The sequence below is a fragment of the Anser brachyrhynchus genome (genome assembly GCF_964034855.1).
Source record: "Anser brachyrhynchus genome assembly, chromosome: 9".
NCBI classification, from domain to species: domain Eukaryota; kingdom Metazoa; phylum Chordata; class Aves; order Anseriformes; family Anatidae; genus Anser; species Anser brachyrhynchus.
Window position 1 is genome coordinate 27,179,926 of NC_137703.1, and position 27,987 is coordinate 27,207,912.

The 27,987-nt window shown below is 48.6% G+C and overlaps 2 long non-coding RNA genes across 2 annotated transcripts in view; one reads left to right on the forward strand and one right to left on the reverse strand.

Moving 5' to 3' along the window:
- Window positions 1–27,760, reverse strand: LOC308199701. The gene is made up of 2 exons (XR_013954877.1): window positions 23,167–27,760; window positions 1–12,027 (listed from the first exon to the last, which is right to left on the reverse strand). It is a non-coding gene; the product is annotated as an uncharacterized lncRNA (long non-coding RNA).
- LOC308199704 overlaps window positions 19,997–27,987 on the forward strand; it is an 87,952-nt gene continuing 79,961 nt past the window's right edge. Inside the window, exon 1 of the long non-coding RNA XR_013954880.1 lies at window positions 19,997–20,381. This is a non-coding gene — a long non-coding RNA (uncharacterized lncRNA). The remainder of the gene's footprint in view (window positions 20,382–27,987) is intronic.

Genomic DNA, 27,987 nt, shown 5'->3' on the forward strand with positions numbered 1-27,987 from the left:
TTCTTAATGATTAGGATGATGATAGAAGGGACGATCAGGCCTCGAAATGTGGGAGTGGGGTTGATTCTACTACAATGGGTATGTAGCTGTGATTAGCCCCGCAAATTTCTGAGCATTGTCCGTAAAAAATCCCAGGCCGGGTGGTAATGAATGAAGTTTGGTTTAGTCGGCCTGGGATTGCGTCTGTTTTAACTCCGAGCGTTGGGACTGCTCAGGAGTGGAGTACGTCTCCTGCAGTAATGATCACGCGGATGGGGGATTCTATTGGGATAACTACGCGGTGGTCAACTTCTAGCAGTCGGAAGTGGCCGTTGGGTAAGTCTGGGGTGGGCACTATGTAGGAGTCGAATGATAGGTCTTTGAAGTCTGTGTATTCGTAGCTTCAGTATCATTGGTGGCCGATGGCTTTTAGGGTGAGGTCTGGTTCATCGATTTTGTCCATTATGTAGAGGATTTGTAGGGATGGGAGGGCGAGGAGTACCAGGACGATAGCAGGTAGGATTGTCCAGATCAGCTCTACTTCTTGGGCGTCTACAGCATTGGACGAGAGTTTTTCTGTTAGTATGTGGGCTAAAAGGTAGAGAACTAGGCTGCAGATAGCTAGGGCAACGATTAGGGCGTGGTCGTGGAATTCAACGAGTTCTTCTATGATGGGTGATGAGGCGTCTTGGAATCCTAGTTGGGAGTGGTTGGCCACATGAGATGTACAGGATTTTTACCTGTGATTTAGTCTTGACAAGGCTATGTAATTGGTTTACTAACGTCTCATAAGAAAGAAGCATGAGCGGTTAATGCAGTTGGCTTGAAACCAGCATGTGAGGGTTCGATTCCTTCCTTTCTTGTACTTGGACGAAGGCCGGTTCCTCGAAAGTATGGTATGGGGGAGGGCAGCCGTGGATTCATTCAACGTTTGTGGTAGTTAGTTCTGGTTGTAGGACTTTTCGTTTGGCCGGAAAGGCTTCTCAGATGATGAATATTAGTATGATTACGGCTACTATTGAGATTAGGGAGCCGATGGAGGAAATGGTGTTTCATAGTGTGTAGGCGTCGGGATAGTCCGAGTATCGTCGGGGTATTCCTGCTAGGCCTAGGAAGTGCTGGGGGAAGAACGTTAGGTTTACTCTTGTAAATATTACCCCGAAGTGGGCTTTTGCTCATGTTTGGTGTAGGGTAAACCCAGTGAGTAGTGGGAATCAGTGAGTAAATCCTGCTAGAATGGCAAAGACGGCGCCTATGGATAGGACGTAGTGGAAGTGGGCAACTACGTAGTACGTGTCGTGCAGGGCGATGTCTAGGGAAGAGTTTGCAAGAACGATTCCTGTTAATCCTCCGATGGTAAATAGGAAGATAAATCCTAGAGCTCATAGTATTGGGGGGGTCTCATTTGATTGTTCCTCCGTGCAGGGTGGCTAGTCAGCTAAATACTTTGATTCCGGTAGGGATGGCAATGATTATAGTGGCTGATGTAAAGTAGGCTCGGGTATCAACGTCTATTCCTACTGTAAACATGTGGTGAGCTCAGACGATGAATCCTAGGAAGCCGATGGATAGTATGGCTCAGACTATTCCCATGTAGCCGAAGGGCTCCTTTTTGCCTGAGTAGTACGTGACTACGTGTGAGATGATTCCGAACCCCGGTAGGATCAGAATATAGACTTCTGGGTGTCCGAAGAATCAGAATAGGTGTTGGTACAGGATTGGGTCTCCTCCTCCAGCGGGGTCGAAGAATGTGGTGTTTAGGTTTCGATCAGTTAGTAATATTGTAATACCGGCGGCGAGTACGGGGAGTGATAGAAGGAGTAGGATGGCGGTAATTAGTACGGATCAGACAAATAGTGTCCACTTCCACTACGTCCTATCCATAGGCGCCGTCTTTGCCATTCTAGCAGGATTTACTCACTGATTCCCACTACTCACTGGGTTTACCCTACACCAAACATGAGCAAAAGCCCACTTCGGGGTAATATTTACAGGAGTAAACCTAACGTTCTTCCCCCAGCACTTCCTAGGCCTAGCAGGAATACCCCGACGATACTCGGACTATCCCGACGCCTACACACTATGAAACACCATTTCCTCCTAGTCCTAGGACTTAGAGAAACTCCAGTACTAAAAATAGTAAACACAAGCAATAATTTCATATACTTCACTCTCACTCACCACTCAACTATCAGCTAACCACACCCCCGTCCACATAGCTTAACACAAAGCATGGCACTGAAGTTGCCAAGATGGCATAAAACATGCCTGCGGACAAAAGACTTAGTCCTAACCTTACGGTTGGTTTTTGCTAAATATATACATGCAAGTATCCGCGCCCCAGTGTAAACGCCCTCGACCACCTACCCCCATACAGGCCTTGAGGAGCGGGTATCAGGCACACCCAAGTAGTAGCCCAAGACGCCTCGCTAAGCCACGCCCCCACGGGTATTCAGCAGTAATTAACATTAAGCAATGAGTGCAAACTTGACTTAGTTATAGCAACAGCCTAACTTCAAGGGTTGGTAAATCTTGTGCCAGCCACCGCGGTCATACAAGAAACCCAAATCAACCGTCCTATTGACACGGCGTAAAGAGTGGTAAAATGCCTATCCTAGCTAACTAAGATCAAAATGCAACTGAGCTGTCATAAGCCCAAGATGCACCTAAACACACCATTAAGATGATCTTAGGAACTAACGACTGATTTAAACCCACGAAAGCCAGGGCCCAAACTGGGATTAGATACCCCACTATGCCTGGCCCTAAATCTTGATACTTACTTTACCGAAGTATCCGCCAGAGAACTACGAGCACAAACGCTTAAAACTCTAAGGACTTGGCGGTGCCCCAAACCCACCTAGAGGAGCCTGTTCTACAATCGATAATCCCCGATTAACCCAACCACCCCTTGCCAACACAGCCTACATACCGCCGTCGCCAGCCCACCTCGAATGAGAGCACAACAGTGGACACAATAGCACCCCGCTAATAAGACAGGTCAAGGTATAGCCTATGGAGTGGAAGAAATGGGCTACATTCCCTATTCATAGGGCACACGGAAAGAAGCGTGAAACCACTTCTGGAAGGCGGATTTAGCAGTAAAGTGGGACAATAGAGCCTACTTTAAGCCGGCCCTGGGGCACGTACATACCGCCCGTCACCCTCCTCAAAAGCCACATCCCACATAACTAATACCATAAATACGCTGAAGATGAGGTAAGTCGTAACAAGGTAAGTGTACCGGAAGGTGTACTTAGAATATCAAGACGTAGCTATAACACCAAAGCACTCAGCTTACACCTGAAAGATATCTACTAGACCGGATCGTCTTGAAGCCCCCCCTCTAGCTCAACCACACAAATAGTACACCAAAACTAAAGAATTTACTAAACTAATTAAACTAAAGCATTTTACAGTCTTAGTATAGGCGATAGAAAAGACACTTAGACGCGATAGAGACCCCAGTACCGTAAGGGAAAGATGAAATAGCAGTGAAACAATCAAAGCGACAGACAGCAAAGATCAACCCTTGTACCTTTTGCATCATGGTTTAGCGAGAACAACCAAGCAAAGTGAACTAAAGTTTGCCCCCCCGAAACCCAAGCGAGCTACTTTCAAGCAGTTAAAGAGAGCGAACCCGTCTCTGTTGCAAAAGAGTGGGATGACTTGTCAGTAGAGGTGAAAAGCCAACCGAGCTGGGTGATAGCTGGTTACCTGTGAAACGAATCTAAGTTCCCCCTTAATCCTCCCTACCGGACATCCTGAACCCTAATGAGATGATTAAGAGCTATTTAATGGAGGGACAGCTCCATTAAAAAAGGACACAACCTCGACTAGCGGATAATTCTTACTACTGATCCTACCGTGGGCCCTAAAGCAGCCATCAAAAAAGAGTGCGTCAAAGCTCCACCACCTAAAAATACCAAAATAAGATGATTCCCTTATCACAAACAGGTCAACCTATGAATATAGGAGAATTAATGCTAAAATAAGTAACTCAGGGCCACACCCCTCTAACGGCGCAAGCTTACATAGAAACATTATTAACAGACCTAGACAGATACAAAAACCCCTACAAGACCACGTATTAACTAACCCTGTTAACCCGACTCAGGAGCGCCTATAAGAGCGATTAAAATCTGTGAAAGGAACTCGGCAAATTAATAAGGCCCGACTGTTTACCAAAAACATAGCCTTCAGCAAATTAAACAAGTATTGAAGGTGATGCCTGCCCGGTGACTTAGGTTTAACGGCCGCGGTATCCTAACCGTGCAAAGGTAGCGCAATCAATTGTCCCATAAATCGAGACTTGTATGAATGGCTAAACGAGGTCTTAACTGTCTCTCACAGATAATCAGTGAAATTGATCTCCCCGTGCAAAAGCGGGGATGTGAACATAAGACGAGAAGACCCTGTGGAACTTAAAAATCAACGACCACCGCGAATCCTCAATCAACCCCACTGGGGCCACTACCATCGCAGAGCCTGGTCGATATTTTTCGGTTGGGGCGACCTTGGAGGAGAACAAATCCTCCAAAAACAAGACCATACCTCTTTACCTAGAGCTACCCCTCAAAGTGCTAACAGTGACCAGACCCAATATAATTGATTAATGGACCAAGCTACCCCAGGGATAACAGCGCAATCCCCCTCAAGAGCCCATATCGACAGGGGGGTTTACGACCTCGATGTTGGATCAGGACATCCTAATGGTGCAGCCGCTATTAAGGGTTCGTTTGTTCAACGATTAACAGTCCTACGTGATCTGAGTTCAGACCGGAGCAATCCAGGTCGGTTTCTATCTATGACACACTCTCCCCAGTACGAAAGGACCGGGAAAGTGGGGCCAATACCACAAGCACGCCCCCCCCCTCTAAGCAGTGAAACCAACTAAACCGTGAAGAGGGCCTTCCCCCACCACTTTCAATCCTAGAAAAGGACCAGCTAGAGTGGCAGAGCCCGGCAAGTGCAGAAGGCTTAAGCCCTTTCCCCAGAGGTTCAAATCCTCTCCCTAGCTTCACCCATGATTCAAATAACAACACTAAGCTGCCTCATTATATCCCTCCTATACATCATCCCAATCCTGATTGCCGTAGCCTTCCTAACCCTAGTAGAACGGAAAATCCTAAGCTACATACAATCCCGCAAAGGCCCTAACGTTGTCGGGCCTTTTGGCCTACTTCAACCATTTGCGGACGGACTGAAACTATTTACCAAAGAGCCCATCCGACCCTCTACCTCTTCCCCACTTCTATTCATTCTGATACCAATACTAGCCCTTGTCCTAGCCCTCACCACTTGAGCACCACTACCACTCCCATTTCCCCTAGCAGATCTAAACCTCGGAGTTCTCTTCCTAATAGCCATGTCAAGCCTAGCCGTCTACTCAGTCCTATGATCAGGCTGAGCCTCGAACTCAAAATACGCACTAATCGGAGCCCTACGGGCAGTAGCACAGACCATTTCATACGAAGTGACACTGGCCATAATCCTGCTATCAATAATCATACTAAGCGGAAGCTACACACTCAGCTCCTTTGCCGTCGCACAGGAGCCTCTATACTTCATTTTCTCCTCATGACCCCTAGCAATAATATGATACGTATCCACCCTAGCAGAGACAAACCGAGCTCCTTTTGACCTCACAGAGGGTGAATCTGAGCTAGTCTCAGGGTTTAACGTTGAATACGCCGCAGGACCCTTCGCCTTATTCTTCCTAGCTGAATATGCGAACATTATGCTAATAAATACACTTACAGCCATCATATTCCTAAACCCAAGCGCCCTAGGGCCACCCACAGAACTATTCCCCGTCATCCTAGCCACAAAAGTCCTCCTACTATCTTCTGGTTTCTTATGGGTCCGAGCTTCATACCCACGATTCCGATATGACCAACTAATGCACCTACTATGAAAAAACTTCCTACCCCTCACACTAGCTCTGTGCCTCTGACACATCAGCATACCTATCTGCTATGCAGGCCTACCTCCTTACATAAGGAAATGTGCCTGAACTACAAAGGGTCACTATGATAAAGTGAACATAGAGGTATAACAGCCCTCTCATTTCCTGTTGACCTTAGAAAAGTAGGAATTGAACCCACACAAGAGAAATCAAAATTCTCCATACTTCCCTTATATTCTTTTCTAGTAGAGTCAGCTAATCAAGCTATCGGGCCCATACCCCGAAAATGATGGTTTAACCCCCTCCTCTACTAATGAACCCTTACGCGACCCCAATCATAACCTTCAGCCTCATCTTGGGCACCACAATCACAATTTCCAGCAACCACTGAGTTCTGGCCTGGACAGGACTGGAGATCAACGCACTAGCCATCATTCCCCTAATTGCCAAATCCCACCACCCACGAGCAGTAGAAGCCGCAACGAAATACTTCCTAACCCAAGCAGCTGCTTCCGCCCTGGTCCTATTCTCTAGCATAACCAATGCCTGAGTCACCGGCCAATGAGACATCACACAAATAAACCACCCAACCTCCTGTCTACTACTGACAGCAGCAATCGCTATTAAACTGGGCCTAGTGCCATTTCACTTCTGATTCCCAGAAGTACTACAAGGATCGCCACTAATAACAGCCCTGCTACTCTCGACCCTCATAAAATTCCCCCCACTAACCCTGCTCCTACTAACATCCAAATCCCTCGACCCAGCTCTACTCACCGCCATGGCCCTAGCCTCAACAGCACTAGGAGGCTGAATAGGACTGAACCAAACACAAACACGCAAAATCCTAGCCTTCTCGTCCATCTCCCACTTAGGCTGAATCGCCATCATCCTAGTTTACAGCCCCAAATTGGCCTTACTTACCTTCTACCTATACACAATCATAACATCAGCCGTATTCCTAGCCCTTAACAAAATCAAAGCCCTTAACCTATCCATGATCACAACCTCATGAACAAAAACCCCAGTGCTAAACGCCACCCTAATACTAGTACTTTTATCCCTAGCAGGCCTCCCCCCATTAACAGGCTTTATACCAAAGTGACTTATCATCCAAGAACTAACTAAACAGGAAATAACACCAGCAGCCATGGCAATTGCCATGCTATCACTGCTCAGCCTCTTCTTCTACCTACGCCTCGCATACCACTCAACAATTACCCTTCCCCCCAACTCCTCTAACCACATAAAACAATGATACACTAGCAAAGCCCCAAGCACACCTACTGCGGTCCTTGCCTCACTATCAATCCTCTTACTTCCCCTGTCCCCAATAATACATGCCATTGTCTAGAAACTTAGGATAACACCCCAAACCGAAGGCCTTCAAAGCCTTAAATAAGAGTTAAACCCTCTTAGTTTCTGCACATTAAGACTTACAGAATATTAACCTGTATCTTCTGAATGCAAGTCAGACGCTTTAATTAAGCTAAAGCCTCCCTAGACAGATGGGCTTCGATCCCACAAAACTCTAGTTAACAGCTAAATGCCTAAACCAATTGGCTTCTGCCTACAAAGACCCTGACGCACCCTAGTGCGCATCGATGAGCTTGCAACTCAACATGAATTTCACTACAGAGCCGATAAGAAGAGGAATTAAACCTCTGTAAAAAGGACTACAGCCTAACGCTTCAACACTCAGCCATCTTACCCGTCACCTTCATCAACCGATGACTATTTTCCACTAACCATAAGGATATTGGCACCCTGTACCTCATCTTCGGGGCATGAGCAGGAATAGTCGGCACCGCACTCAGCCTATTAATCCGCGCAGAACTAGGACAACCAGGAACTCTCCTAGGCGACGACCAAATTTACAATGTAATCGTTACCGCTCACGCCTTTGTAATAAGCTTCTTTATAGTCATACCCATCATGATCGGAGGATTCGGCAACTGATTAGTCCCCCTCATAATCGGTGCCCCCGACATAGCATTCCCGCGAATAAACAACATAAGCTTTTGACTCCTCCCCCCATCATTCCTCCTCCTACTAGCCTCATCCACTGTAGAAGCTGGCGCCGGCACAGGCTGAACTGTCTACCCTCCCCTAGCAGGTAACCTTGCCCACGCCGGAGCTTCAGTAGACCTGGCTATCTTCTCACTCCACTTAGCCGGTATCTCCTCCATCCTTGGGGCCATCAACTTTATCACCACAGCCATCAACATAAAACCCCCCGCACTCTCACAATACCAAACCCCACTATTTGTCTGATCCGTACTAATTACCGCCATCCTACTCCTTCTATCACTCCCCGTACTCGCCGCCGGTATTACAATATTACTAACTGATTGAAACCTAAACACCACATTCTTCGACCCCGCTGGAGGAGGAGACCCAATCCTGTACCAACACCTATTCTGATTCTTCGGACACCCAGAAGTCTATATTCTGATCCTACCGGGGTTCGGAATCATCTCACACGTAGTCACGTACTACTCAGGCAAAAAGGAGCCCTTCGGCTACATGGGAATAGTCTGAGCCATACTATCCATCGGCTTCCTAGGATTCATCGTCTGAGCTCACCACATGTTTACAGTAGGAATAGACGTTGATACCCGAGCCTACTTTACATCAGCCACTATAATCATTGCCATCCCTACCGGAATCAAAGTATTTAGCTGACTAGCCACCCTGCACGGAGGAACAATCAAATGAGACCCCCCCAATACTATGAGCTCTAGGATTTATCTTCCTATTTACCATCGGAGGATTAACAGGAATCGTTCTTGCAAACTCTTCCCTAGACATCGCCCTGCACGACACGTACTACGTAGTTGCCCACTTCCACTACGTCCTATCCATAGGCGCCGTCTTTGCCATTCTAGCAGGATTTACTCACTGATTCCCACTACTCACTGGGTTTACCCTACACCAAACATGAGCAAAAGCCCACTTCGGGGTAATATTTACAGGAGTAAACCTAACGTTCTTCCCCCAGCACTTCCTAGGCCTAGCAGGAATACCCCGACGATACTCGGACTATCCCGACGCCTACACACTATGAAACACCATTTCCTCCATCGGCTCCCTAATCTCAATAGTAGCCGTAATCATACTAATATTCATCATCTGAGAAGCCTTTTTGGCCAAACGAAAAGTCCTACAACCAGAACTAACTACCACAAACGTTGAATGAATCCACGGCTGCCCTCCCCCATACCATACTTTCGAGGAACCGGCCTTCGTCCAAGTACAAGAAAGGAAGGAATCGAACCCTCACATGCTGGTTTCAAGCCAACTGCATTAACCGCTCATGCTTCTTTCTTATGAGACGTTAGTAAACCAATTACATAGCCTTGTCAAGACTAAATCACAGGTAAAAATCCTGTACATCTCATGTGGCCAACCACTCCCAACTAGGATTCCAAGACGCCTCATCACCCATCATAGAAGAACTCGTTGAATTCCACGACCACGCCCTAATCGTTGCCCTAGCTATCTGCAGCCTAGTTCTCTACCTTTTAGCCCACATACTAACAGAAAAAACTCTCGTCCAATGCTGTAGACGCCCAAGAAGTAGAGCTGATCTGGACAATCCTACCTGCTATCGTCCTGGTACTCCTCGCCCTCCCATCCCTACAAATCCTCTACATAATGGACAAAATCGACGAACCAGACCTCACCCTAAAAGCCATAGGCCACCAATGATACTGAAGCTACGAATACACAGACTTCAAAGACCTATCATTCGACTCCTACATAGTGCCCACCCCAGACTTACCCAACGGCCACTTCCGACTGCTAGAAGTTGACCACCGCGTAGTTATCCCAATAGAATCCCCCATCCGCGTGATCATTACTGCAGGAGACGTACTCCACTCCTGAGCAGTCCCAACGCTCGGAGTTAAAACAGACGCAATCCCAGGCCGACTAAACCAAACTTCATTCATTACCACCCGGCCTGGGATTTTTTACGGACAATGCTCAGAAATTTGCGGGGCTAATCACAGCTACATACCCATTGTAGTAGAATCAACCCCACTCCCACATTTCGAGGCCTGATCGTCCCTTCTATCATCATCCTAATCATTAAGAAGCTATGCAACAGCACTAGCCTTTTAAGCTAGCCAAAGAGGGACTTCCCCCTCCTTAATGATATGCCACAGCTTAACCCCGCACCATGATTTTCAATCATAATTATAACCTGATTAACCCTAGCACTCCTCATCCAACCAAAACTACTAGCCTTCACCACAACCAACCCCCCATCAAATAAGACCTCCCTCACTACCAAACCCACACCATGATCCTGACCATGAACCTAAGCTTCTTTGACCAATTTTCCAGCCCCAATCTATTTGGCATCCCCTTAATCCTACTATCCCTACTCTTCCCAGCCCTACTATTCCCGTCCCCAAACAACCGATGAATCAACAACCGCCTTTCTACTATCCAAACATGACTCCTTCACCTAATCACAAAACAACTAATAGTCCCACTCAACAAAAATGGCCACAAATGAGCCATAATATTTACATCCCTAATAATCATACTTCTTACAATCAACCTTCTAGGCCTCCTTCCATATACATTCACCCCAACCACCCAACTATCTATGAACATAGCCCTAGCCTTCCCACTATGGCTCGCCACACTACTAACAGGCCTACGAAACCAACCATCAGCCTCTTTAGCCCACCTATTACCCGAAGGTACCCCTACACCCCTAATCCCCGCACTAATCCTGATCGAAACAACCAGCCTACTAATCCGCCCCCTAGCCCTCGGAGTCCGCCTTACAGCCAACCTTACAGCAGGACACTTACTCATCCAACTCATCTCTACAGCCTCCATTGCATTAATACCCACCCTTCCTGCAGTATCCATCCTAACAATAATCATCCTACTACTCCTAACCATCCTAGAAGTAGCAGTAGCCATAATCCAGGCCTACGTCTTCGTGCTCCTTCTAAGCCTATACTTACAAGAAAACATCTAATGGCACACCAAGCACACTCATACCACATAGTTGACCCAAGCCCTTGACCAATCTTCGGGGCAGCCGCCGCCCTACTCACAACCTCAGGATTAATCATGTGATTCCACTACAACTCATCCATACTACTAACCCTAGGCCTCATCTCAATACTCCTAGTAATACTCCAATGATGACGAGACATTGTACGAGAAAGCACCTTCCAAGGCCATCACACTCCCACAGTCCAAAAAGGCCTACGATACGGCATAATCCTTTTCATCACATCCGAAGCATTCTTCTTCTTAGGGTTCTTCTGAGCGTTCTTCCACTCGAGCCTGGCCCCAACCCCAGAACTAGGAGGCCAATGACCCCCAACAGGAATTAAACCACTCAACCCGATAGAAGTCCCCCTACTAAACACAGCCATCCTACTAGCCTCAGGCGTTACCGTAACGTGAGCCCATCACAGCATCACAGAAGGAAACCGAAAACACGCCATCCACGCCCTAACCCTAACGATCCTCCTGGGATTCTACTTCACAGCCCTACAAGCAATAGAATACCACGAAGCCCCATTCTCAATCGCCGATAGCGTCTACGGATCTACCTTCTTCGTTGCCACTGGATTCCACGGACTCCACGTAATCATCGGATCCTCCTTCCTGACCGTCTGCCTCTTCCGACTGATCAAGTTCCACTTTACATCAGACCACCACTTCGGATTCGAGGCAGCAGCCTGATACTGACACTTCGTAGACGTCATCTGACTATTCCTCTACATAACCATCTACTGATGAGGATCTTGCTCTTCTAGTATATTAATTACAATTGACTTCCAATCTCTAGAATCTGGTATAAACCCAGAGGAGAGCAATGAACGCACTCATGTTCATATTCGCCCTATCATCAATCCTAAGCGCCGCCCTAACCGCATTAAACTTCTGACTCGCCCAAATAAACCCCGACTCAGAGAAACTCTCACCGTACGAATGTGGATTCGACCCACTTGGATCTGCTCGATTACCATTCTCAGTCCGATTCTTCCTCAGTAGCCATCCTGTTCGTCCTATTCGACCTAGAAATCGCCCTCCTACTCCCCCTGCCATGAGCCGTCCAACTCCAATCCCCCCTAATGACCCTCACCTGAACTGTAGTGATCCTCCTTCTCCTAACACTCGGACTGGCCTACGAGTGAATTCAAGGGGGCCTAGAATGAGCAGAATAACAGAAAGTTAGTCTAACCAAAAAGATAGCTGGTTTCGACCCAGCAGATTACAGCCAACCCTGTAACTTTCTTATGTCGCCCCTACATTTAAGCTTCTACTCAGCCTTCATTTTCAGCGGACTAGGACTAGCCTTCCACCGAACCCACCTAGTATCCGCCCTACTATGCCTTGAAAGCATAATATTATCGATATTCGTAGGCCTATCAATATGATCCATCGAAAACCAAGTCTCCTCATTCACCATGGTACCAATTCTCATGCTAACCTTCTCAGCGTGTGAGGCGGGCACAGGCCTGGCCATCCTAGTAGCCTCCACCCGCACACATGGCTCCGACCATCTACACAACCTAAACCTCCTGCAATGCTAAAAATCATCCTACCCACAATCGTACTTCTTCCAACAGCCCTGCTGTCTCCACCAAAATTTCTATGGACTAACACCACCTTATACAGCCTCCTAATCGCTGCCCTAAGCCTACAGTGATTAATCCCAACCTACTACCCCTACAAATTTTTATCCAACTGAACAGGAATTGACCAAATCTCATCCCCCCTCCTAGTACTATCCTGCTGACTACTCCCACTCATAATCATAGCAAGCCAAAACCACCCGCAACAAGAACCCCTACAACGCAAACGAATCTTTATCTCAACCTTAGTCGCAGTCCAGCCATTCATCCTACTAGCCTTTTCCACCACAGAACTAGCACTATTTTACATCTCATTTGAAGCAACCCTCATTCCCACCCTAATCTTAATCACCCGATGGGGGAACCAACCAGAACGCCTAAGCGCTGGCATCTACCTGCTATTCTACACGCCAGTAAGCTCTCTACCCCTGCTAATCACAATCATACACCTATACGTGAAAATTGGCACCCTGCACCTGCCAACCCTACAACTAACCCACCCAACCCTATCCACCTCATGGACAGGAATACTATCAGGTCTAGCACTGCTCATAGCATTCATAGTAAAAGCCCCACTATACGGCCTACACCTCTGACTGCCAAAAGCCCACGTAGAAGCACCCATCGCAGGCTCAATACTCCTCGCCGCCCTACTACTAAAGCTAGGAGGATACGGAATTATACGAGTCACTCTATTTATGGGCCCACTGTCCAACCTCCTGCACTACCCCTTCCTAACCCTGGCCCTATGAGGCGCCCTAATGACTAGCTCAATCTGCCTACGACAGACAGACCTAAAATCACTAATCGCTTATTCATCCGTTAGCCACATAGGCCTAGTTATCGCCGCAGGAATAATCCAAACCCACTGATCATTCTCAGGGGCAATGATCCTAATAATTTCCCATGGACTAACTTCCTCCATACTATTCTGCCTAGCCAACACAAACTATGAACGTACGCACAGCCGAATTCTACTACTCACACGAGGCCTACAACCTCTCCTACCACTCATAGCTACCTGATGATTGCTGGCCAATCTAACAAACATAGCCTTACCCCCAACAACAAACCTCATAGCAGAGCTAACCATTATAATCACCTTATTCAACTGATCTGCCTTCACGATCATCCTAACAGGAATCGCAACCCTACTAACCGCCTCCTACACCTTATTCATACTACTAATGACCCAACGAGGCTCAATCCCCTCCCACATCACATCTATGCAAAACTCAACCACGCGAGAACACCTGCTCATAACACTCCACATTATCCCAATATTCCTCCTAATCCTCAAACCCGAACTGATCTCCGGAATCCCCTCATGCAAGTATAGTTTAAACCAAACATTAGACTGTGATTCTAAGAATAGAAGTTCAAACCTTCTTACCTGCCGAGGGGAGGGTTTAACCAACAAGAGCTGCTAACTCTTACATCTGAGCCTAAAACCTCAGCCCCCTTACTTTTAAAGGATAACAGCAATCCACTGGTCTTAGGAACCACCCATCTTGGTGCAAATCCAAGTAAAAGGAGTGAACCCCACACTACTAATCAACTCCCTCACACTACTCACGCTGACAATCCTCCTAACCCCAATCATCCTGCCATTTCTATTTAAAAACTTTAAAAACACCCCACAAGCCACCACCCGCGCTGTTAAAACCGCATTCCTAATTAGCCTAGCCCCTACAACCGCATTCATCTACTCGGGAGTAGAATCTGTCACCTGCCACTGGGAGTGAAAATTCATTATAAACTTTAAAATCCCCCTGAGCCTAAAAATAGACCAATACTCAATAACATTTCTTCCAATCGCCCTATTTGTAACATGATCAATCCTACAATTCGCCATATGATACATGGCCTCAGAGCCATACGTAACAAAATTTTTCACCTACCTACTGACATTCCTAGTCGCCATACTCCTCCTAACAACCGCAAACAACATATTCCTCCTATTCGTAGGCTGGGAAGGAGTACGAATCATGTCCTTCCTTCTCATCGGCTGATGACAAGGCCGAGCAGATGCCAACACCGCCGCCCTACGAGCCGTAATCTACAACCGAATCGGAGACGTCGGACTGATCCTGAGCATAGCATGACTAGCTTCAACATTCAACACCTGAGAGATCCAACAAGCCGTACACCCCCACCAAACCCCAATCCTCCCCCTCATAGGATTAATCCTCGCAGCCGCAGGAAAATCCGCCCAATTTGGACTCCACCCATGACTGCCCGCAGCAATAGAAGGCCCCACCCCAGTATCAGCCCTACTGCACTCCAGTACCATAGTAGTAGCCGGAATCTTCCTGCTCATCCGCATGCACCCCCTGCTAGCCACCAACCAGACAGCCCTAACTGCCTGCCTATGCCTAGGTGCTCTATCAACCCTATTCGCTGCCACATGCGCCCTAACCCAAAATGACATCAAAAAAATCATTGCTTTCTCAACATCCAGCCAACTAGGACTAATAATAGTCACTATCGGACTAAACCTCCCACAACTAGCCTTCCTACACATCTCAACCCATGCGTTCTTTAAAGCCATACTATTCCTATGCTCAGGGTCTATCATCCACAACCTAAACGGAGAACAAGATATCCGAAAGATAGGAGGCCTACAGAAAATACTCCCAGTCACTACTTCCTGCCTAACCATCGGAAACCTGGCGCTGATAGGAACCCCATTCCTAGCCGGATTCTACTCAAAAGACCTCATCATCGAAAGCTTAAACACATCATACCTAAATACTTGAGCCCTACTCCTAACCCTTATAGCCACAGCATTCACCGCAACCTACAGCATCCGCATAACCATCCTAGTCCAAGCTGGACAAACCCGAATCCCCCCAATAGTATCAATAAACGAAAACAACCCACTAATCACCGCCCCCCTAACCCGACTCGCCCTAGGCAGCATTACAGCAGGAATAATCATTACCTCTTTCATCACACCAACCAAACCCCCCCCCAATAACCATACCCCTTATCACCAAAACCGCTGCCATCCTCATAACAATCCTAGGAATCATCCTAGCCCTAGAACTATCGAACATAACACACACCCTCACTCACCCCAAACCAAACCCCCTCATAAACTTCTCCTCTGCATTAGGGTACTTCAACCCCCTAGTACACCGATTCTTCTCCAAAAACCTACTAGAAAAGGGACAAAACATTGCCCTACACTTGATCGACCTCTCCTGACTCAAAAAAATAGGGCCAGAGGGCCTTGCTGAACTACAAGTAGCCGCAAGCAAAGCCGCAACCTCAATACACACAGGGCTAATTAAGGCCTACCTAGGATCCTTCGCCCTCTCCATCCTGGTAATAATCCTAATAACACACAGACTCACTAATGGCCCCTAACATCCGCAAATCCCATCCCCTACTAAAAATAATCAACAACTCCCTAATCGACCTACCAGCCCCCTCCAACATCTCTGCCTGATGAAACTTCGGCTCCCTTCTAGCCATCTGCTTAGCCACACAAATCCTAACAGGCCTGCTACTAGCCATACACTACACCGCAGACACTTCACTCGCCTTCTCCTCAGTAGCTCACACATGCCGAGACGTCCAGTACGGATGGCTCATCCGCAACCTCCACGCCAACGGTGCTTCGCTCTTCTTTATCTGCATCTACTTACACATCGGACGAGGCCTCTACTACGGCTCCTACCTATACAAAGAAACCTGAAACACAGGAGTAATCCTCCTACTCACCCTAATAGCAACTGCCTTCGTAGGGTATGTCCTACCATGAGGACAAATGTCATTCTGAGGGGCCACCGTAATCACCAACCTATTCTCAGCCATCCCGTACATTGGGCAAACTCTAGTAGAATGAGCCTGAGGAGGATTCTCAGTAGACAATCCAACCTTAACCCGATTCTTCGCCATCCACTTCCTACTGCCCTTCCTAATTGCAGGAATCACCCTAGTCCACCTAACCTTCCTACACGAATCAGGCTCAAATAACCCACTAGGAATCGTATCAGACTGCGACAAAATCCCATTCCACCCATACTTCTCCATTAAAGACAGCTTAGGGCTTACCCTAATATTCACCCCTCTAATAGCACTAGCCCTATTTTCACCGAACCTCCTGGTTCTTGGAATCCTAGTTGGGAGTGGTTGGCCACATGAGATGTACAGGATTTTTACCTGTGATTTAGTCTTGACAAGGCTATGTAATTGGTTTACTAACGTCTCATAAGAAAGAAGCATGAGCGGTTAATGCAGTTGGCTTGAAACCCATCCCCAGTGGTGCAAGTGCACTCTCTGAACTCACTGAAGTGCATCCCTAGTGGTGCCAGTGCACTCTCTGCACTCACTGCACTGCATCCCCAGTGGTGCCAGTGCAATCTCTGGACTCACTGCAGAGCATCCCCAGTGGTGCCAGTGCACTCTCTGGACTCACTGCAGTGCATCCCCAGTGGTGCCAGTGCACTCTCTGGACTCACTGCAGTGCATCCCCAGTGGTGCCACTGCACTCTCTGGACTCACTGAAGTGCATTCTCAGTGGTGCCAGTGCACTCTCTGGACTCACTGCACTGCATCCCCAGTGGTGCCAGTGCACTCACTGGACTGACTGCACTGCATCCCCAGTGGAGCCAGTGCGCTCTCTGGACTCACTGCAGTGCATCCCCAGTGGTGCCAGTGCACTCTCTGGACTCACTGCACTGCATCCCCAGTGGTGCCAGTGCACTCTCTGGACTCACTGCAGTGCATCCCCAGTGGTGCCAGTGCACTCTCTCGAGTCACTGCACTACATCCCCAGTAGTGCCAGTGCACTCACTGGACTCACTGTACTGCATCATCGGTGGTGCCACTGCACTCTCTGGACTCACTGCACTGCATCCCCAGTGGTGCCAGTGCACTCTCTGGACTCACTGCACTGCAGGCCCAGTGGTACCAGTGCACTCACTGGACTCACTGTACTGCATCACCAGTGGTGCCAGTGCACTCTCTGGACTCACTGCACTGCATCCCCAGTGGTTCCAGTGCATTCACTGGACTCACTGTACTGCATCTCCAGTGGTGCCAGTGCACTCTCTGGACTCACTGCACTGCATCCCCAGTGGTGCCAGTGAGCTCTCTGGACTCACTGCACTGCATCCCCAGTGGTGCCAGTGTACTCACAGGATTCACTGCACTGCATCCCCAGTGGTGCTAGTGCAGTCTCTGGACTCACTGCAGTGCATCCCCAGTGGTGCCAGTGCACTCTCTGGACTCACTGCAGTGCATCCCCAGTGGTGCCAGTGCAGTCTCTGGACTCACTGCACTGCATCCCCAGTTGTGCCAGAGCACTCTCTGGACTCACTGCACTGCATCCCCAGTGGTGCCAGTGCACTCTCTGGACTCACTGCACCGCATCCCCAGTGGTGCCAGTGCACTCTCTGGACTCACTGCACTGCATCCCCAGTGGTGCCAGTGAAGTCTTTGGACTCACTGCACTGCATCCCCAGTGGAGCCAGTGCACTCTGTGGAGTCACTGAAGTGCATCCCCAGTGGTGCCAGTGCACTCTCTGGACTCACTGCACTGCAACCCCAGTGGTGCCAGTGAAGTCTTTGGACTCACTGCACTGCATCCCCAGTGGAGCCAGTGCACTCTGTGGAGTCACTGAAGTGCATCCCCAGTGGTGCCAGTGCAGTCTCTGGACTCACTGCACTGCATCCCCAGTTGTGCCAGAGCACTCTCTGGACTCACTGTACTGCATCCCCACTGGTGCCAGTGCACTATGTCGACTCACTGTACTGCATCCCCAGTGCTGCCAGTGCACTCTCTGGACTAACTGCAGTGCATCCCCAGTGGTGCCAGTGCACTCTCTGGACTCACTGCACTGCATCCCCAGTGGTGCCAGTGCACTCTCTGGTCTCACTGCAGTGCATCCCCAGTGGTGCCAGTGCAGTCTCTGGACTCACTGCACTGCATCCCCAGTGGTGCCAGTGCACTTTCTGGACTCACTGCAGTGCATCCCCAGTGGTGTCAGTGCACTCTCTGGACTCACTGTACTGCACCCCCAGTGGTGCCAGTGCACTCACTGGACTGACTGCACTGCATCCCCAGTGGTGCCAGTGCGCTCTCTGGAGTCACAGCACTGCATCCCCAGTGGTGCCAGTGCACTCACTGGACTCACTGCACTGCATCACAGGTGGTGCCAGTGCACTCTCTGGACTCACTGCAGTGAATCCCCGGTGGTGCCAGTGTACTCTCTGCAGTCACTGCACTGCATCCCCAGTGGTGCCAGTGCACTCACTGGACTAACTGGACTGCATCCCTAGTGGTGCCAGTGCACTCTCTGCACTCACTGCACTGCATCCCCAGTGGTGCCAGTGTACTCTCTGGACTCACTGCAGTGCATCCCCAGTGGTGCCAGAGCACTCTCTGGACTCACTGCACTGCATCCCCAGTGGTGCCAGTGCACTCTCTGGACTCACTGCACTGCATCCCCAGTGGTGCCAGTGCACTCTCTGGACTCACTGCACTGCATCCCCAGTTGTGCCAGTGCACTCTCTGGACTCAATGCACTGCATCCCCAGTGGTGCCAGTGCACTCTCTGGACTCAGTGCACTGCATCCCCAGTGGTGCCAGTGCACTCTCTGGACTCACTGCACTGCATCCCCAGTGGTGCCAGTGCACTCTCTGGACTCACTGCATTGCATCCCCAGTGGTGCCAGTGCACTCTCTGGACTCACTGTACTGCATCACCAGTGGTGCCAGTGCACTCTCTGGACTCACTGCAGTGCATCCCCAGTGGTGCCAGTGCACTCTCTGGACTCACTGCACTGCAGCCCCGGTGGTGCCAGTGCAATCTCTGGACTCACTGCACTGCATCCCCAGTGGTGCCAGTGCACTCTCTGGACTCACTGCACTGCATCCCCAGTTTTGCCAGTGAAGTCTTTGGACTCACTGCACTGCATCCCCAGTGGTGCCAGTGCACTCTCTGGAGTCACTGAAGTGCATCCCCAGTGGTGCCAGTGCACTCTCTGGACTCACTGCACTGCATGCCCAGTGGTGCCAGTGCACTCTCTGGACTCACTGCACTGCATCCCCACTGGTACCAGTGCACTCTGTGGACTCACTGTACTGCATCCCCAGTGGTGACAGTGCACTCTCTGGACTCACTGCAGTGCATCCCCAGTGGTGCCAGTGCACTCTCTGGACTCACTGCAGTGCATCCCCAGTGGTGCCAGTGCACTCTCTGGACTCACTGCACTGCATCCCCAGTGGTGCCAGTGCACTCTCTGGACTCACTGCAGTGCATCCGCAGTGGTGCCAGTGCACTCTCTGGACTCACTGCACTGCATCCCCAGTGGTGTCAGTGCACTCTCTGGACTCACTGAAGTGCATCCCCAGTTGTGCCAGTGCACTCTCTGGACTCAATGCACTGCATCCCCAGTGGTGCCAGTGCACTCTCTGGACTTCAATCTTTGGTTTACAAGACCAATGTTTTTATAAACTATTAGAGTATTTAGCAGTTGAGTATTTTGTTTTCTAGGGCGCTTGCGGCGGGGAGGAGAAATAGGAGGATAGTGAAGTAGGCGATTGAAGCGAGTTGGCAGATGATGATGAATGGGTGTTCGACGGGTTGGCTTCCTACTCATGTTAGGACGAGGAGGTCGGCGACTAGTACTCAGAATAGGAGCTGGGAGAGTGGTCGGAATGTTATTGCTCGTTGTTTTGATTTGTGCAGGAATGGGATTAGGAATAGGATCAGTACGGAGGCGGCCAGTGCTAATACGCCTCCTAGTTTATTTGGGATTGAACGTAGGATGGCGTAGGCGAATAGGAAGTATCATTCTGGCTTGATGTGTGGTGGGGTTACTAGCGGGTTTGCTGGGGTGAAGTTTTCTGGGTCTCCCAGGAGGTTAACCGCTCATGCTTCTTTCTTATGAGACGTTAGTAAACCAATTACATAGCCTTGTCAAGACTAAATCACAGGTAAAAATCCTGTACATCTCATGTGGCCAACCACTCCCAACTAGGATTCCAAGACGCCTCATCACCCATCATAGAAGAACTCGTTGAATTCCACGACCACGCCCTAATCGTTGCCCTAGCTATCTGCAGCCTAGTTCTCTACCTTTTAGCCCACATACTAACAGAAAAACTCTCGTCCAATGCTGTAGACGCCCAAGAAGTAGAGCTGATCTGGACAATCCTACCTGCTATCGTCCTGGTACTCCTCGCCCTCCCATCCCTACAAATCCTCTACATAATGGACAAAATCGATGAACCAGACCTCACCCTAAAAGCCATCGGCCACCAATGATACTGAAGCTACGAATACACAGACTTCAAAGACCTATCATTCGACTCCTACATAGTGCCCACCCCAGACTTACCCAACGGCCACTTCCGACTGCTAGAAGTTGACCACCGCGTAGTTATCCCAATAGAATCCCCCATCCGCGTGATCATTACTGCAGGAGACGTACTCCACTCCTGAGCAGTCCCAACGCTCGGAGTTAAAACAGACGCAATCCCAGGCCGACTAAACCAAACTTCATTCATTACCACCCGGCCTGGGATTTTTTACGGACAATGCTCAGAAATTTGCGGGGCTAATCACAGCTACATACCCATTGTAGTAGAATCAACCCCACTCCCACATTTCGAGGCCTGATCGTCCCTTCTATCATCATCCTAATCATTAAGAAGCTATGCAACAGCACTAGCCTTTTAAGCTAGCCAAAGAGGGACTTCCCCCTCCTTAATGATATGCCACAGCTTAACCCCGCACCATGATTTTCAATCATAATTATAACCTGATTAACCCTAGCACTCCTCATCCAACCAAAACTACTAGCCTTCACCACAACCAACCCCCCATCAAATAAGACCTCCCTCACTACCAAACCCACACCATGATCCTGACCATGAACCTAAGCTTCTTTGACCAATTTTCCAGCCCCAATCTATTTGGCATCCCCTTAATCCTACTATCCCTACTCTTCCCAGCCCTACTATTCCCGTCCCCAAACAACCGATGAATCAACAACCGCCTTTCTACTATCCAAACATGACTCCTTCACCTAATCACAAAACAACTAATAGTCCCACTCAACAAAAATGGCCACAAATGAGCCATAATATTTACATCCCTAATAATCATACTTCTTACAATCAACCTTCTAGGCCTCCTTCCATATACATTCACCCCAACCACCCAACTATCTATGAACATAGCCCTAGCCTTCCCACTATGGCTCGCCACACTACTAACAGGCCTACGAAACCAACCATCAGCCTCTTTAGCCCACCTATTACCCGAAGGTACCCCTACACCCCTAATCCCCGCACTAATCCTGATCGAAACAACCAGCCTACTAATCCGCCCCCTAGCCCTCGGAGTCCGCCTTACAGCCAACCTTACAGCAGGACACTTACTCATCCAACTCATCTCTACAGCCTCCATTGCATTAATACCCACCCTTCCTGCAGTATCCATCCTAACAATAATCATCCTACTACTCCTAACCATCCTAGAAGTAGCAGTAGCCATAATCCAGGCCTACGTCTTCGTGCTCCTTCTAAGCCTATACTTACAAGAAAACATCTAATGGCACACCAAGCACACTCATACCACATAGTTGACCCAAGCCCTTGACCAATCTTCGGGGCAGCCGCCGCCCTACTCACAACCTCAGGATTAATCATGTGATTCCACTACAACTCATCCATACTACTAACCCTAGGCCTCATCTCAATACTCGTAGTAATACTCCAATGATGACGAGACATTGTACGAGAAAGCACCTTCCAAGGCCATCACACTCCCACAGTCCAAAAAGGCCTACGATACGGCATAATCCTTTTCATCACATCCGAAGCATTCTTCTTCTTAGGGTTCTTCTGAGCGTTCTTCCACTCGAGCCTGGCCCCAACCCCAGAACTAGGAGGCCAATGACCCCCAACAGGAATTAAACCACTCAACCCGATAGAAGTCCCCCTACTAAACACAGCCATCCTACTAGCCTCAGGCGTTACCGTAACGTGAGCCCATCACAGCATCACAGAAGGAAACCGAAAACACGCCATCCACGCCCTAACCCTAACGATCCTCCTGGGATTCTACTTCACAGCCCTACAAGCAATAGAATACCACGAAGCCCCATTCTCAATCGCCGATAGCGTCTACGGATCTACCTTCTTCGTTGCCACTGGATTCCACGGACTCCACGTAATCATCGGATCCTCCTTCCTGACCGTCTGCCTCTTCCGACTGATCAAGTTCCACTTTACATCAGACCACCACTTCGGATTCGAGGCAGCAGCCTGATACTGACACTTCGTAGACGTCATCTGACTATTCCTCTACATAACCATCTACTGATGAGGATCTTGCTCTTCTAGTATATTAATTACAATTGACTTCCAATCTCTAGAATCTGGTATAAACCCAGAGGAGAGCAATGAACGCACTCATGTTCATATTCGCCCTATCATCAATCCTAAGCGCCGCCCTAACCGCATTAAACTTCTGACTCGCCCAAATAAACCCCGACTCAGAGAAACTCTCACCGTACGAATGTGGATTCGACCCACTTGGATCTGCTCGATTACCATTCTCAGTCCGATTCTTCCTCAGTAGCCATCCTGTTCGTCCTATTCGACCTAGAAATCGCCCTCCTACTCCCCCTGCCATGAGCCGTCCAACTCCAATCCCCCCTAATGACCCTCACCTGAACTGTAGCGATCCTCCTTCTCCTAACACTCGGACTGGCCTACGAGTGAATTCAAGGGGGCCTAGAATGAGCAGAATAACAGAAAGTTAGTCTAACCAAAAAGATAGCTGGTTTCGACCCAGCAGATTACAGCCAACCCTGTAACTTTCTTATGTCGCCCCTACATTTAAGCTTCTACTCAGCCTTCATTTTCAGCGGACTAGGACTAGCCTTCCACCGAACCCACCTAGTATCCGCCCTACTATGCCTTGAAAGCATAATATTATCGATATTCGTAGGCCTATCAATATGATCCATCGAAAACCAAGTCTCCTCATTCACCATGGTACCAATTCTCATGCTAACCTTCTCAGCGTGTGAGGCGGGCACAGGCCTGGCCATCCTAGTAGCCTCCACCCGCACACATGGCTCCGACCATCTACACAACCTAAACCTCCTGCAATGCTAAAAATCATCCTACCCACAATCGTACTTCTTCCAACAGCCCTGCTGTCTCCACCAAAATTTCTATGGACTAACACCACCTTATACAGCCTCCTAATCGCTGCCCTAAGCCTACAGTGATTAATCCCAACCTACTACCCCTACAAATTTTTATCCAACTGAACAGGAATTGACCAAATCTCATCCCCCCTCCTAGTACTATCCTGCTGACTACTCCCACTCATAATCATAGCAAGCCAAAACCACCTGCAACAAGAACCCCTACAACGCAAACGAATCTTTATCTCAACCTTAGTCGCAGTCCAGCCATTCATCCTACTAGCCTTTTCCACCACAGAACTAGCACTATTTTACATCTCATTTGAAGCAACCCTCATTCCCACCCTAATCTTAATCACCCGATGGGGGAACCAACCAGAACGCCTAAGCGCTGGCATCTACCTGCTATTCTACACGCCAGTAAGCTCTCTACCCCTGCTAATCACAATCATACACCTATACGTGAAAATTGGCACCCTGCACCTGCCAACCCTACAACTAACCCACCCAACCCTATCCACCTCATGGACAGGAATACTATCAGGTCTAGCACTGCTCATAGCATTCATAGTAAAAGCCCCACTATACGGCCTACACCTCTGACTGCCAAAAGCCCACGTAGAAGCACCCATCGCAGGCTCAATACTCCTCGCCGCCCTACTACTAAAGCTAGGAGGATACGGAATTATACGAGTCACTCTATTTATGGGCCCACTGTCCAACCTCCTGCACTACCCCTTCCTAACCCTGGCCCTATGAGGCGCCCTAATGACTAGCTCAATCTGCCTACGACAGACAGACCTAAAATCACTAATCGCTTATTCATCCGTTAGCCACATAGGCCTAGTTATCGCCGCAGGAATAATCCAAACCCACTGATCATTCTCAGGGGCAATGATCCTAATAATTTCCCATGGACTAACTTCCTCCATACTATTCTGCCTAGCCAACACAAACTATGAACGTACGCACAGCCGAATTCTACTACTCACACGAGGCCTACAACCTCTCCTACCACTCATAGCTACCTGATGATTGCTGGCCAATCTAACAAACATAGCCTTACCCCCAACAACAAACCTCATAGCAGAGCTAACCATTATAATCACCTTATTCAACTGATCTGCCTTCACGATCATCCTAACAGGAATCGCAACCCTACTAACCGCCTCCTACACCTTATTCATACTACTAATGACCCAACGAGGCTCAATCCCCTCCCACATCACATCTATGCAAAACTCAACCACGCGAGAACACCTGCTCATAACACTCCACATTATCCCAATATTCCTCCTAATCCTCAAACCCGAACTGATCTCCGGAATCCCCTCATGCAAGTATAGTTTAAACCAAACATTAGACTGTGATTCTAAGAATAGAAGTTCAAACCTTCTTACCTGCCGAGGGGAGGGTTTAACCAACAAGAGCTGCTAACTCTTACATCTGAGCCTAAAACCTCAGCCCCCTTACTTTTAAAGGATAACAGCAATCCACTGGTCTTAGGAACCACCCATCTTGGTGCAAATCCAAGTAAAAGGAGTGAACCCCACACTACTAATCAACTCCCTCACACTACTCACGCTGACAATCCTCCTAACCCCAATCATCCTGCCATTTCTATTTAAAAACTTTAAAAACACCCCACAAGCCACCACCCGCGCTGTTAAAACCGCATTCCTAATTAGCCTAGCCCCTACAACCGCATTCATCTACTCGGGAGTAGAATCTGTCACCTGCCACTGGGAGTGAAAATTCATTATAAACTTTAAAATCCCCCTGAGCCTAAAAATAGACCAATACTCAATAACATTTCTTCCAATCGCCCTATTTGTAACATGATCAATCCTACAATTCGCCATATGATACATGGCCTCAGAGCCATACGTAACAAAATTTTTCACCTACCTACTGACATTCCTAGTCGCCATACTCCTCCTAACAACCGCAAACAACATATTCCTCCTATTCGTAGGCTGGGAAGGAGTACGAATCATGTCCTTCCTTCTCATCGGCTGATGACAAGGCCGAGCAGATGCCAACACCGCCGCCCTACGAGCCGTAATCTACAACCGAATCGGAGACGTCGGACTGACCCTGAGCATAGCATGACTAGCTTCAACATTCAACACCTGAGAGATCCAACAAGCCGTACACCCCCACCAAACCCCAATCCTCCCCCTCATAGGATTAATCCTCGCAGCCGCAGGAAAATCCGCCCAATTTGGACTCCACCCATGACTGCCCGCAGCAATAGAAGGCCCCACCCCAGTATCAGCCCTACTGCACTCCAGTACCATAGTAGTAGCCGGAATCTTCCTGCTCATCCGCATGCACCCCCTGCTAGCCACCAACCAGACAGCCCTAACTGCCTGCCTATGCCTAGGTGCTCTATCAACCCTATTCGCTGCCACATGCGCACTAACCCAAAATGACATCAAAAAAATCATTGCTTTCTCAACATCCAGCCAACTAGGACTAATAATAGTCACTATCGGACTAAACCTCCCACAACTAGCCTTCCTACACATCTCAACCCATGCCTTCTTTAAAGCCATACTATTCCTATGCTCAGGGTCTATCATCCACAACCTAAACGGAGAACAAGATATCCGAAAGATAGGAGGCCTACAGAAAATACTCCCAGTCACTACTTCCTGCCTAACCATCGGAAACCTGGCGCTGATAGGAACCCCATTCCTAGCCGGATTCTACTCAAAAGACCTCATCATCGAAAGCTTAAACACATCATACCTAAATACTTGAGCCCTACTCCTAACCCTTATAGCCACAGCATTCACCGCAACCTACAGCATCCGCATAACCATCCTAGTCCAAGCTGGACAAACCCGAATCCCCCCAATAGTATCAATAAACGAAAACAACCCACTAATCACCGCCCCCCTAACCCGACTCGCCCTAGGCAGCATTACAGCAGGAATAATCATTACCTCTTTCATCACACCAACCAAAACCCCCCCAATAACCATACCCCTTATCACCAAAACTGCTGCCATCCTCATAACAATCCTAGGAATCATCCTAGCCCTAGAACTATCGAACATAACACACACCCTCACTCACCCCAAACCAAACCCCCTCATAAACTTCTCCTCTGCATTAGGGTACTTCAACCCCCTAGTACACCGATTCTTCTCCAAAAACCTACTAGAAAAGGGACAAAACATTGCCCTACACTTGATCGACCTCTCCTGACTCAAAAAAATAGGGCCAGAGGGCCTTGCTGAACTACAAGTAGCCGCAAGCAAAGCCGCAACCTCAATACACACAGGGCTAATTAAGGCCTACCTAGGATCCTTCGCCCTCTCCATCCTGGTAATAATCCTAATAACACACAGACTCACTAATGGCCCCTAACATCCGCAAATCCCATCCCCTACTAAAAATAATCAACAACTCCCTAATCGACCTACCCGCCCCCTCCAACATCTCTGCCTGATGAAACTTCGGCTCCCTTCTAGCCATCTGCTTAGCCACACAAATCCTAACAGGCCTGCTACTAGCCATACACTACACCGCAGACACTTCACTCGCCTTCTCCTCAGTAGCTCACACATGCCGAGACGTCCAGTACGGATGGCTCATCCGCAACCTCCACGCCAACGGTGCTTCGCTCTTCTTTATCTGCATCTACTTACACATCGGACGAGGCCTCTACTATGGCTCCTACCTATACAAAGAAACCTGAAACACAGGAGTAATCCTCCTACTCACCCTAATAGCAACTGCCTTCGTAGGGTATGTCCTACCATGAGGACAAATGTCATTCTGAGGGGCCACCGTAATCACCAACCTATTCTCAGCCATCCCGTACATTGGGCAAACTCTAGTAGAATGAGCCTGAGGAGGATTCTCAGTAGACAATCCAACCTTAACCCGATTCTTCGCCATCCACTTCCTACTGCCCTTCCTAATTGCAGGAATCACCCTAGTCCACCTAACCTTCCTACACGAATCAGGCTCAAATAACCCACTAGGAATCGTATCAGACTGCGACAAAATCCCATTCCACCCATACTTCTCCATTAAAGACAGCTTAGGGCTTACCCTAATAATCACCCCTCTAATAGCACTAGCCCTATTTTCACCGAACCTCCTGGTTCTTGGAATCCTAGTTGGGAGTGGTTGGCCACATGAGATGTACAGGATTTTTACCTGTGATTTAGTCTTGACAAGGCTATGTAATTGGTTTACTAACGTCTCATAAGAAAGAAGCATGAGCGGTTAATGCAGTTGGCTTGAAACCCATCCCCAGTGGTGCCAGTGCACTCTCTGAACTCA